This window comes from Microtus pennsylvanicus, chromosome 1 (assembly GCF_037038515.1).
Source record: "Microtus pennsylvanicus isolate mMicPen1 chromosome 1, mMicPen1.hap1, whole genome shotgun sequence".
NCBI classification, from domain to species: Eukaryota; Metazoa; Chordata; class Mammalia; order Rodentia; family Cricetidae; genus Microtus; species Microtus pennsylvanicus.
The window spans coordinates 28,247,091-28,261,089 of NC_134579.1; the positions used below are offsets into that span (position 1 = coordinate 28,247,091).

Below are 13,999 nucleotides of genomic sequence, written 5' to 3' on the forward strand. Positions count from 1 at the left end.
TAAGAGAAGCTGAAATGGGAACCAAAACAGAGAGAGACCACAGAGAAACACTGTCCGCTGGCTTGCTTCCCCTGGTTTGCACAATTGTCTTTCTTAGACAGCCCAGGCCTACCTGCCTGGGGCAGCACTGCCCACAGTGAGCTGGGTCCTTCCTCATCAATCAACAATCAAAAAGATGCCCACAGGCAAATCTGACGGAGCAACTCCTTAATTGATGTCCCCTCTTCCCAGCTACGCCTAGGACTGTGTCAAGTTCATAAAAATTAACTATGACAGACAGGGAAGTATCAAAAAGCCAGGAACATGCAGGTGCTCAAAACATAGAAGTTATTTTCACTTTGTCCTTCTTTGTTTTTGAACTGGCTGCTGGTCATCTCTGCCAGTAAGAAAAGTACTGCATGTTCCCACAACTCCCTCTTCTTGCTTGGGTAAGACCAAGTTTGGAGCAAGGCAATTCGCCATGCAGACGAGAGCTCCCTATAGTCGCCAAATTGATGCATGCGTTTCACATCCAGGAAAAATCCAATCAAGCAGAAAGTCAAGCGTCTGGCAGGCAGAAGACAGAGAGTCAGGGGTGCTGGGAGTCTTTGCAGGACAACTGGCCTGGCACCTTCTTCCCTGTGGTGTGAACTTTTCCTGGGAAGACAAATGATTACTGACCCTAGACAGGGCACCAGTGACAGACAAGTGATTACACCCAGTTCAGGTAGACAAATAAATGTAATTTGGTTCCTCATAGGGCCATGGACAACTTACAAGTGGGTACACCACTGAAGAAAATAGCTCTCCCAATAACTATTAACGGCACAGATCCTAAGGGAGGAGGGGTACCCCAGCAATTGTTAACTATTCTCTGCGAGAGGTGTGCCTTAGGAGCCCTCCCCCAGTAAGCTTTAACATCTATCTTTGAGAAGGAAGGGCCTTCTGAGTCTCCCCAACCAACTGCTATATCCCTTCCATAAGGAACCATGAATGGGCCCAGTCTTGTGTGGATCTCCTGCAGGTAACGATAGCTGCTGAGAGATCAGAGGGCAGCAGCAGAGACCGCAAGGGGTGATGGGAAACAGGACTGCCTTCTTCTGATGTGGGATTCCCCTCTGTAAAGAAGTTGTTCCAGCCAGTGGCTTAGCAGAGTAAAGCCAGGTGGGAAATCTGAGCAGAGATACATAGAGAGAGTAGGCAGAGTCAAAGAACTGCCATGTAGCTGCCAAAGGAGAAAGACGCCGCTGGAACCTTTCCGGTAGGCCACAGCCTCATGGCAATACACAGATTAATAGAAATAGGTTAAGATATAAAAGCTAGCTAGAAATACGTGTGAACCATTGGCCAAATGGTGTTGGAATTAATAGAATTTCTGTGTGATTATTCAGATTTGGGAAGTTGGGAAATGAACGAGTCATCTCTGGTAACACGCTTCCAAGAATACTGATGCCCACTGTCAGCCACTAGACAAGGTCAAGATTCAACACTGATCCTCCCTAGAACACAGAAGACACTTCTTTATCTTGCCATAGCTGGGCTCCCCATACATCCCTTTGTTTCAAAGGAGCCACCCACCCCAAATCTCCATCATTAACATAGTACCTCGTTCTTCTGTCCCAACAGAAACCTGGACGAAGGCACTTCCTGGAAATGACCCACTGGCTTTCTACAGAAGCAGGGACTCAGCCACAGCCACTCTTGCCGCTTTAAAGGCCTGCCTCCCGCCTAGACCTAAGTTCTCTATGGCAGCATAAGCACAGAGGGAAAGACCTAGTCGGGCCTCAAGGGACAGACCTATGTCCTAGATACTAAAACAGAGTCATGGGGTGAAAGCCAGCCTGGGCTACAAAGTAAGCTCTAACTTAGCCTGGGAACCCCAATGAGACTGCCTCTGAACTTAAAAAATAAATCAAAAGAAAGCTGAGGATGTAGCTCCGTGGTAGAGCTTGCCTAGCATACGCAAGAACTTAGATTTAATACCTAGCGGTGTGAAACAGGAAACCGCCACTGAACCACGGAGGAGCCAGGGGAGCTCTTCCCTCCTTAAATGTCCATCAAGAGAGTCCCTGGGAAACTCGGACAATAGAAACAATACCCAAGTCATCCAGCAGTCAATTTAAGAAGCTGAATGAGGAGCCAGAGGTAAAACAGTAAAACTCAGAATGGCCCTGGTTGGGGGGTCCTACACCAAAGCAGGCCCCAGCATCTGCATCACTCCAGGAGTGATGGGAGGCTGTGAGGTGAGAATCAATCAGGCCCAGAGCATCAGGCACAACCATTCAACTGGGCCACAGTCACCATGATGCTGGTCGTGCATCAAGCTGCTCCCATGTGGGGCACCTCGCCACAGGCATGGTTGGCACAAGGAGAGGAGGACTTTGTGACTTAGGTCACAGTGACACACTTCTGATTTAGTAATCATCTTATCATAAATTTTTAAGGTTCTGAATTTTAATGTATGTTTATAAATATATCTGTGCAATATATGATGCATACAGAAGTTGGCCAAGTCTACACATGGCTGAATAATCCAATTCTTGTGACCTTGAGGGCTCTAACAGGAAAAACGTCTCTAGGTCTAAGTCGGCCAGCACCTAGAATTCAGAAAAGGAGAACCACAGGGGCATGGGGGCAGGAAGAGATGCAGCTGACAAGAGACCTGGAGAGGCAGAGGCACTGAATTGCAACCTGACTCAAAGAAAAGACGAGACAAGACAGCTGAGGTCATGTTCTGGGGAGAACGTAATACTGAACCGTGTCTGTCACTCAGGCCAGAGGGACTTTCCTAGAGAAACAGAGAAGCATCTGCTGGGCTTGGAAATGTCTCTTGTAAGAGGCTGGCAAATTCCTCTTGCTGCTTCCTTAAATTGCAAAGATCATGGTTTATTCCAGGTGACTAATTTTCAGATTTTAAATAAAACCCTTGTTCTATGAAAATAAATGTCTTTCTCTCTTTCTCTCTCTCTTTCTTCCTTTCTCTCTCTCTCCCCATTCCTCTCTCTCTCCCCATTCCTCCCTCCCTCCCTCTCTCTCTCTTCCTCCTTTCCTTCCTCCCTCCCTCTCTTTCTCTCTCTCTTTCTTTCTTTATGGCCTTTTTGAGACAGGGTTTCTCTGTGCAGCTTTGGAACCTATCCTGGAACTGACTCTGTAGACCAGGCTGGCCTTGAACTCACAAAGATCTGCCTGCTTTTGCCTCCTGAGTCCGTGCACCACCACCCGGCCTACTTTGTCCCATTTCTTAAGACAGAGTCTTGTTCTCTGCAGCCCAGTCTGGTTTCAAATTCACAAATCCTCCTGCCTCCGCCTGCCAAGTACTGAGATTACGGGTGTGCGCCAGCACTCCCCGTTCTTCGGGAAGGCTTGTAGGATGGGTACACAGCGTGTACCCACAATCCAGCAGCAATTCCCTGTACTCCCACGTGGTACTATTGCTCTGATGACTACCTCAAGCATCCTGCTGTGTCATTTACAAATACATCAGTGGGTCGTGCTTTTCATATTCATAATCCCAACACTTTTACAGGCGTTTGCCTTTCGCATGTCACCGAAGCTGGTTACTGCTCTTTCAACACCCTCCCTCCCCTCACCAAGTCAGAGTCCTAACAAGATCCAAGGCTGCGTTTGCTTTGGTGTCCTTCATCCAAAGAGTCTCCTTCCTTCCCACTGCAATATTGTTCCTGCAATTCCTCTTCTTCACCTTGAACTCCATGCAGGTTATAAGGACTTCTCTCGCCCTTATTTTCTCTTCCATCTCTTTTTAAAAACAATTTTTGCATAGTGAGCTGGAGAGATGGCTGAGTCGTTAAGAGTGTGGACTGCCCTTGCAAAGGATCCTGTTTGTTCCCAGAATTTATGTCCAGCAGCTCACAACTGCCCGCAAGTTCAGCTACAGGGCATCTGAAACCCGCTCCTAGAATCTGTGGGCTCCTGCACACAGGCAGGCACACACACACACGTCAATCCTTTTTTACATTATTGTGATTGGGGCTGGTGAGATGTCTTAGCAACTAAAGGTGCCTGCTATCACCCTGATGGTCAGAGTTTGATCTACAGGACCCAGGTAAGGGTACAGACTCCAAGGTCAGGCATAGCAGTGCTCACCTTTAATCCCAGCACTGGGGAGGCAGAGTCAAGTGGATCTCTGTGAGTTCGAGACCAGCCTGGTCTACATAGTGAGTTCCAGGACAGCCATAGCTATATAGTGACACCCTGTCATGAGAGAGAGAGAGAGAACAGACTCCAGCAGGTTGTGCATGTGCACGCACGCACACACACACACACACACACACACACACAAATGAATAAATAATAAAATGTAATTTAAAAACTGCAGCCAGCAAACCCTTTCTAAGCCTGAAATACCAGCCTGTTCTACTGAGACTCAAGCAAAGGGAAGATGGAAGAAACAGCGTTCTCACACCGTCACCCTTCACGGAAAACAGAACCACAGATAATCCCCACAAACACCCTGCCACACCCTGCTCCAACACTTCGCGTAACTCAGGAGCACCACAGCTCCTGGGTCTCAGCTCAGTCCCATCATCTTTGGTTTTAAGATTTATTTATTTTTATTTGACACGTACGAGTGTCTGCCTGCATGTGTGTATCTGTACCGCATGGTTACTGTTGCCAAGGAGGCGAGAAGAGGCATCAGATTCCCTGCAACTGGAGAACTGGGGCTAGAACTGGAGTACCATAAGGTTGTGAGTCACGGTGGAGTGCTGGGGACCAAACCCCAGTCTTCTGTGGAAGCAAGTGCTATTACAGCCTCAGCTCTGTCATCACTAAAATTAAGAAGCACGGCAGAACATAACCGTCATACCAGCTCTCGAGGAGCTGAGGCAGGAGGACCAAAGGTCAAAGCCATTCAAAGGAGAAAAATGATGCCACTGATAAATTTAGAGATGATTTAGAAGAGAATTCGGGGCCTATTAGATCCTATTTCCAGAGAAGATCCTTGAATTCTGAAGCAGGAATGTCTTTCCTCACTCCTACAGGGATCCAGTTGGCTGCTTATGACATCAACTTCCACCATGGGCTGGCACTGAGGCACTTGAGGACCAAGGGGTGGCAAAGAGCGCCCACCTAACCACCTCAATCACTTCACCACCACCTCTTCCAAGGAGGAGCCTGTATGGACCGAATGGTGACAGAAAGGAATGCCCAAAGAAATGAGCCAGAGAAGTGGTTACCTCCAGCCAGTTCTGCCCGGTTTGTGCTCGCTTCTGGCCTGCTCTGGTCACCCAACCTTTAAGGAGCTGAGTCAGAGTGAGACATGGGGACTCAGGCTCCCAGCTCTACACCGAATCCATCCCTCTCCCATGGTGCTTTTCCTTGAACTCTTGGTTCTCACCATCACCAAGGCCCACAGTCAAGTTAGGGGTGAGTCTAGAAAATGACCCAAACAGACTCCCATGCAGGTTTGGAGTGACAAGTCCCAGGCCAACCCATCTCAAAAATGGGTACCACGATGGGTGAAGTCTGTCTTCTCCCTTTCCCATGACAAACCAGGGACACCTGTGGTGGCTCTGCAGACGAAGAATACTTTATCCACGCTTCTGTAACTCCTGTAACACAGAAAGTCAAGGACTGTAGCACAGCCTACAGCCCCTGCAGGTTCTAAAGTGCCACTGTAGGAACAGATTCACACAGCACCAGGTCCTACGAGGCCCCCGCTCCGCCAAAGCTTCAGCTTCGTACTTCAAAGGAAGACTGTTAATTACACATTATGATACCAATTATATCGAAATGCATTATGAAACGGAATCTTTGCTAAGCAATTCTACTATTTTAATTCTTTTCTTCTGCCATTTTTTAATAATCACTATGGTTTTTATTGCATTAAGATGCAATTAAGAATGAAAAGTCTTTTATATTTTAAATCTGCTTCATTATTCTCACATAAAGAATTCCACAGCCATCCATAATAATTTAACAATATGGCGAGAAGATAGGGAGACTATCTTAGGAAAAGTGAGCTGAACACCATTCAGGAGGAAAAGTCCAAGTCTCTTTATTTTGAAAGCGCTTAGCACAAGATGATAAAAAAATAGAGAACTCCTGACCAAAAGTAAAATAAGTCACACATTAATGAACATTCATAAGGAAGAGGAGAGAGGGTCTTATCCTAAGGAAGTCAGTGAGACAAGACCTCAAGGCTTGACCTCCTTGCCAGGCAGACTATTAGCCTCTGCCATCCACAGAGTTCAAATGCCATCACTAACATGAACCTGGCCTCCTGAACTGTACTTCGTTTGAGCTGCGGTTGGCCCTCCACACCTAAGGGTTCAACCACCAGACCTGACTGAAAACACAGCTAGCCCCCCAACCGTTGCCTCTTCTGTGCTGCTTGCTGTCCAGTTGCTGTCATCTCCTGTGTGGTCCCACGTGACCATCACCCTCGTGGCCTCTGCCCTGTACTAGGTGCAGTCTGGAGATGGTTGTCAGTTTGTTATCGTTTTTTAAAGCAGAGCATTCTCACACCCGCACTGGTCTCAGCACCGCTATGTAACTGAGGAACTCCTGATCCTCCTGCCTCCATCTCCCAAAGAAGGAGCTAGTTGACTTAGTCAGGGTTATACTGTTGCAAGAAACACCATGACCAAATGCAACCTGGGAAGGAAAGTGTTTACTGGGTTTACACTTCATATCACCATTCATCACTGAGGAAGTCAGGACAGAAACTCCAACAGGACAGGATCCTGGAGGCAGGAGCTGATGCCGAGGCCATGGAGGGGAGCTGCTTACTGGCTTGCTTCCCACGGTTTTCTCGGCCTGCTTTCTCACAGAAGCCAGGACCACTAGACCAGGGAGGGCCCTACCCATGATGGGTTGGGCCCTCCCTCATCACTAATTAAGAATATGCTCTACAAGCTTCCGTGCAATCTTGCGGAGGCATTTTCTCAGCGGAGGCTCCCTCCTCTCAGAGGACCGTGGCAAGTTGGCACGCAGCTCGCCAGCACACTGGTCCACCAGGGAAAATTTCAACCTACAACTTCTCCACCAAGCAATTTCTACCAGCTGACTGGCCAGAACGGGCCCAGGTCTGCTCTGCCCCAAGCAGAGCGAATCCTCAAAATGAACCCAGAGTCTGTCTGCCTCTCGCCCAATCCACCACCTGCATGTTCCTCATGTCAGGTCTGACTCGCTCTCCCCGACTCTGCTCCTTTCTTGCAGATCCTGTAAGCTGTTCTGTGACCATCACAGACACACACACACACACACACACACACAATCAAAAAAAGAAAAACCGATCTCGGTTCTTCATTAGAGAACCAGTTAATAACATGCAAATGGCAGAACCCAAATCCCATCTCTGTGTTACTCTGAAGAAAAGATCACAACTATGCTCAATTCCAGATCATCAATGATTTACAGTCATGTGGGGCTGATCGGAGCTCCAGTGACGGACGATGGGCTGACAGTATCTATCACTATTAACGATTAAGAAGGGACTATGTTACACTACAGTCTACGCGACATTCTTGCCCCCGTTTTTACTCATTCATTCGACATAGTTGCACACCTGTTTCCCAGACTCGCCCTGAACTCCTGGGCCCAAGGAATGCTTCCATTCCCATTCCTGATTCCCTGGAGCTCAGTATGTGTCACCATGCCTGGCTGGAACGGAATCTGACCATAGCTCTATAAAAACATCGGCGGACAGTAGGACACATGAAGGCACCGTTCGGCAACACCAGCAATGCAATCTATGCCATAGAAACACCACAGGACGAATGTGCTGGGGGGCGAGAAGGGGGCAGACAAGGAAGGAGGAACCACATTCTGAAATGAGAGTCATCAAGACCTCCCAGCGAGCGCTCCTGTAATCTCCACACCAAGGATCTGGGAGCAGAAGGAATGAGTTCTAAACCAGCCTGAGCGAACACAGACAGACCCTGTCTTAGAGCAGTGGTTCTCAGCCTTCCTGATCCTGCGACCCTTTTGGTACAGTTCCTCATGTTGTGTTGATCCTTTCCCCAAGCATAAAGTTATTTCATCGCTACTTCATAAGTGTAATTTCGCTACTGTTATGAATTGTAATGTAAGTATCTGATATGCACAGTATCTGATACGCGACCCCTGTGAAAGCTGCATTTGAACCCCAAAGGGGTCGCGACCCACAGGTTGAGAACCACTGTCGTAGACAGCTGGGGAGCTGAGATCAACCCCATGCGGTGTGGGTGTTGTTTAGGGTCTTGGGTCGTGCTGAGGCATTTTTACCAACTGAAAACGCCATGAGATGCCAACATCCGTGACGCTGAACAATGAACTCTTGCTCATTTATGTGACAATAGGATCATGGTGGTGCTGGTCACTTTAGAGGACCGTGTATACCGAGAGCTGATCTCACTCCTTCAGTCCCCTCAGAACTGTTCCTCAGGCAACTGTACAAACCCCTGCAGCTGTGCTGGCCATAAAGAATCTGTGTGGACTTTTAATACCCCAAGGAAAAGGTCTAGAAGGAAGGGTAAGGAATGAGAACCAATTAACACAAACATTGATTTGGGGCTTTTTTAATGCTTCAGTGTACTCATAACACCCTGCTACTCCTTCGAGGCCCACAGCCAGCGTGTAGGGGAACGGCCAGCGTGTAGGGGACATAACTACTCACCGTTCGAAGCTCAAGCTTCGGAAAGTACCAACATCCAGAACGCAGCCGGCCACCTACAAGTCCAAAAGAAAAGGCGCTGAGTAAGAAGCAGCTTCTCAAAGCCCATGCGCTTCATTCCATAAGCAAAGGGGAAAGAAAAGAACGTATGCGTACATCAGTGGAGGAATCTATGTGGCCACCACAGCAAGGGCAGGCACGATGAGGAAGAAATAAAGGGCTTAGAATTGGTAGCCAAGTAATCTAGAACTCTCATCAGCTAAGCGAGTCACAGAGAACCCACCCTAGTGACATCACCCCAGTTCCACCTCCTGAAGGAACAGCATCCTGGAGGTGGTCACATGGTCCTCCCAGGCTCCTGGTCCTACTAAAGACAGCAGGGAAAGGCCGGGCATGTGTTACAGGTCTGTGGTCTCAGCTAGTCAAGAGACCAAAGCAGGAAGGCCGCAACAGCCCCCAGGAGCTCGCAGTCAGTAAACAACACAGCAAGACCCAACACTTCAAAATAAACAAATAAAACAAAAAGCAAGAGGATAATACACATGTATTCTTATCGAGATGACTAGACTTTTCAAAGCTAACGTAGAGTCTCTTGAGGAGGGACCAAACATGGAAGAGACAAAATCGAGACAAATAAGTACAAGTGAAGATTTCAGACTGGAGACCAGGGCCTGGCTTCTTCTCAGTGAGAATCAGACACAAGGGGTGACCCCCCACGGGGGGGGGCGGCGAGCAATGAGCCCCACATTGCTCAGTATTGGGTCAGGCTGGACCACACATGATTTCCAACAAATAACATTTTTAGAAATATTATTTGGACATGTTTCTTAAGGCAGGCAGACTTCATGCAGATGACAGCAATGGACAGACATCAACCCTGCTTGAATAAGGGAGTAGACAGGGCTCAGCTGAGAACATGGGAAAGACAGGGGCGGGGTGGAGGGTTACAGAAAGAGTGGGAGAGCGAGGCCAATGGGAAACCACTAAAAGAAAACATCAATGTTGGACAGCTTCTTGGTGGATGCAGGTCCAGCAGCGGGATGAAGGAGAAAGGGGATAAGAATAACCCATAGATACTCAAGGTGATCAATCATACCCCACGGAGATTCTCAGGAACTGATTTAGCGCAGTTCTACTAAAACTGCACAGCAAACCAATGATAAGTTGATGTCTAATTTTTAAAATGTTCAGAAAAGCCTGACTTGAATATGGTCAAACATAGACTATCAAGAACAGCATAGGCAGAGGTCCTGACCCCTAGAGGGGCTCCAGGTCAGAGGGTCTCTGCGGCCTTCACAAGGCCTAAAGAGAGAGGATCCTGGGAGGCAGGAAGGTAGTTCTGTTCAACAGGGCTTAGTATCTGGTATTTGATGTGGGATTCCCCTCTGTATGCTGTGAGTACCATTGGTTAATAAAGGAGCTGGTTTGGCCTGATAGGGTAGAACAGAGCTGGGGGAGGGGGCGCTAAACTGAATGCTGGGAGAAAGGAGGCGGAGTCAGAGAGAAGCCATGGAGCTGCTGCTGGAAACAGACTTGCTGAAACTTTACTGCTAGGCCAAAATCTCGTGATAATGCACAGATTAAGAGAAATGGGTTAAATTAAGTAAGATGTAAGAGTTAGCAAATAAGAAGCTAGAGCTCATGGGCCAAGCCGTGATTTAAATAATATGGTTTCTGTGTGATTATTTCAGGGCTGGGTGTCCAGGAAACCAAGCAGCCTGAAGCAACAGGTATTGGTTCAAACTTCTGGAGTCTGACCCTGGGGAGTTTATTTTAGGCCTATTTAAGCAGAGCACAGTTTGGTGAACATTATTCTGGTGATATGGACTCCATCCATGTGCACAACAAAGCATGCATAGATCTCTTGGAGGAACAAAGTTAGCCAATACAGACCAGACATGACTACATGGAAATGCTTTGTAAAGTCCATAAAGATAGATTCCACAGACTGACTGAGGAAAACAAATTCACAATACGGGTTTGGGGAAGATGTTCCAGAAAAAGGTGAAAGGAAAGTCTCTGTCCACCCAGAGAGAGTCAAAGTCCCCAGGCTAGCAAACACTGTGCCCCCAGCCTTCTGGGGAGACTACAGGTACAGCATTCCTTCCCTTGAAGGAAACCCCATGTGCTTAACACTCCAGGTTCCCCTAGTGCTTCTCTGTGAATACAAAGACAACTGAGCTTCATACAGTCTAGAAGTTGCCCATGGTGTTTTAACAAAGTAATACTGATAAAGGAAGGTCATTGGTTAATTAAATAAAGAAACTGCTTGCCCTGATAGGTTAGAACATAGGTGGGTGGAGTAAACAGAACAGAATGCTGGGAGGAAGAGGAAGTGAGCTCAGAGACGCCATGCTCCCCTCTCCCGGGCAGAGGCATGCGATGAAGCAAGCCGCCAGGTCAGAAATGCTGACTCTTTCCCGGTAAGACCAGTGCTACACAGTTTATTAGAGATGGGTTGATCAGGATATCAGAATTAGCCAGTAAGGGTTAGAGCTAATGGGCCAAGCAGTGTTTAAAAGAATATAGTTTGCGTGTAATTATTTCGGGGCATAAGCTAGCAGGCGGCCGGGGTGCTGGGGACGCAACCCCACTGCTCCTATTACTACAGAATGGCGCCCAGACATGTGAACAACTGAATCCACTGAAAGCCTGAGAAAACTTGGGAAAGAGTAAAGCATGTTTTCTTGGTAGCAACAATTTCTCGGGTCTACTCTGCTTGCTAGAGGCAAGCAAGTGCTCTCATCTAAGAGAGGCTTCCTGACTCAGCTTTAGCTGCAAAACCCTGCAGCTCTTAAGAGGTCCTGCCATGAAACACATAAACGGTGTTGATGAAAAGCTGAACACATGCTTTTCGGTTTTCAGCCATAGCAGGAAAAAAGCTGCACTGTTTAAAAATGCTGGCTTTTTGGGCTGTCCTGCTAGGGCAAACTCTGACTCTTTTATGCAGGCGGTTTGTGCGGTTTGCAAGCACAGGCTGCTGAAGCTCGCTTGCTGGCAGGGACCTTGAAATGCCATAGAGTTGTGGCAGTAAACATGGCTATAGCCAGTACCTCAGCCATGAGGCTGGAAAGCTAAGGAATAGGCTGGATCTAGCTGCCAAAGCCACAACTTTAATCCCACTCATATTGCTCAGTAATTTAAAGGCTTGTGTGGTCAGAAAAAGAGAGATATACAGTAAAGAGAGATTCAAAGACAAAGAAAATGTCTAAATGGTTTACTGTGTGTTAAAAATATATGCAGGCTAACAGTTTGAAGTTCTTAAAGTAAAAAAAAGAAAAGGAAGAGTAGTTGGGTGTGGTAGGACACACCTTTAATCCCAACACTTGGGAGGCAGAGGGAGATTGACCTCTATGACTTCTAGGTGTGATAGCACACGCCTTTAATCCCAATGCCTGGGAGGCAGAGACAGGCGGATCTCTGAGAGTTCAAGGACAGCCAGGTCTACAAAGTTATTCCAGGTCAAAGATACAGAGAACCTATCTCAAAAAGCAAAAAATAAAAGTAAAAATGAACAAAATAGAGGTTAAAATAAAGCGCACAAAGATGGAAAATACAGAGAATTTTGATATTGTATGCTATTATGCTCTGTTTAAATTGTTTAAATGCTGAGGAAGGAGCAACAGCTGCTAAAAGATATTTGTTTATAAATGCTGCTGAACTAATCCAACATAGATATTTTGAAAATGCCTTGACTTTGAAATTTGGATCTAAGGACGTGATGCTTTGGAAAGGAGTTTCTTATTTTGTTTTCACAGAGAGTGAGAGTCTGTGAATTGCTTCTATCCCAATGTGGTATGATAGACCACGCCCTCCTGAAAGGTTGCTGTGAACGCCTTCAAAAAATTACTTCACTCAATTGATGACTGAGATGAAACTAGCACACAGGTTATACCATGAAAGACCTAATTAACGATGCCCCCCCCATTCAGCAGGAAGCAGTTTGGAGAGAAATAACTACGTCCATATTCCCAAATATTGTTTATAAATGTTCTTTTACATTTAAAGGGGGATATGATATAGGTATGGATAATTTGCATTAGTATAGATTTTGCTTTATTGATAGAGATTTAAGGTCAATTTTGTTATATGTATATGTATTTCTGATCTTGATTAAGGTATTGAGATTGTATAGTTCACTTAAAAATGTAATGTATATAGGTTGTTAATAGATAATCAATAATAGTCAAGCTTGTAGTCATGTTAGTTAAGATTTTCTAGATGTACATAGATATATTTTAGATAGGCATTCTTTATATTTTTTAAAGATTATAAAATATGGCATTTTAAATGTTTTAATAACTTAGGGCTTTTCATGACAATGAGACACAACTGCTCCTGGCAGCACCAATCTACTTAAAGAGGAAGATGGGCATCGAAGAGGATCCTTATGGAGTTTGATAGCCATTTGGGCAAGAAACTGCTCTTGCCTGGACTATTGCATAAACTGGACACAGAGAACCCTCAGAGAGAGGACTGCTGAACTTGCCTAAAGGTGAGATGAACTTTCGGGGTTCCTGATTCATGAAAGAGTCTGTGAGACATTCTGCAGGACACAGCAGATAGTGACTGAACTGACTTTGAAATTTCCTGCTTCATGGAAATGTCTCTGGATACTATGGGCCTGTAGGCCGAAGATAGATGACCCAATGGTACAGAGGAACTTTAGGTGACTGTCCAGGCAGTGAGATGTCTCTGTCATTTCTAGAGTTTTGAAAATTGCTTACTTTTTGTATGCTTAGGTAATATTGTATTCTTCTGGAGTCTTTGATGGAGTTGAAGAATAGATAGATAATTATAGTTATAGTTTTCCATTGTTATGATAAAAGATAAAATAGATATAAATATTGTAACTGTGATTTTTACTTGATAACTGTTTTGTTATATGTAATTTTGCTATGTTAAAGTTAAAGCCTTCCTTTTTTGTTTAAACAGAAAAAGGGGAAATGATGGAGGAAGGTCATTGGTTAAAAAATAAAGAAACTGCCTTGGCCCATTTTATTGGTTAGAACATAGGTGGGTGGAGTAAACAGAACAGAATGCTGGGAGGAAGAGGAAGTGAGCTCAGAGACGCCATGCTCCCCTCTCCCAGGCAGACGCACGCGATGAAGCAAGCCGCCAGGTCAGAAATGCTGACTCTTTCCCGGTAAGACCAGTGCTACACAGTTTATTAGAGATGGGTTGATCAGGATATCAGAATTAGCCAGTAAGGGTTAGAGCTAATGGGCCAAGCAGTGTTTAAAAGAATACAGTTTGCGTGTAATTATTTCGGGGCATAAGCTAGCAGTCGGCCGGGGTGCTGGGGGCGCAGCCTCCGCCGCTCTTATTACTACATAGTACAAGAGTAACTGATACAGAGAAGAAGAAAAAAATCAAAATTGAATGCCTGGACTTAAAACATTCCAC

General features: G+C 46.1%; 1 protein-coding gene across 2 annotated transcripts in view; it reads right to left on the reverse strand.

Annotated features, from left to right (window-relative positions):
- Tiam1 (TIAM Rac1 associated GEF 1) overlaps positions 1-13,999 on the reverse strand; it is a 357,642-nt gene that overhangs the window by 268,277 nt on the left and 75,366 nt on the right. For both annotated transcript variants that reach the window (XM_075959442.1, XM_075959443.1), the window contains exon 2: positions 8,597-8,649. The gene's annotated coding sequence lies outside the window, so the exon portion shown is untranslated. The remainder of the gene's footprint in view (positions 1-8,596; positions 8,650-13,999) is intronic.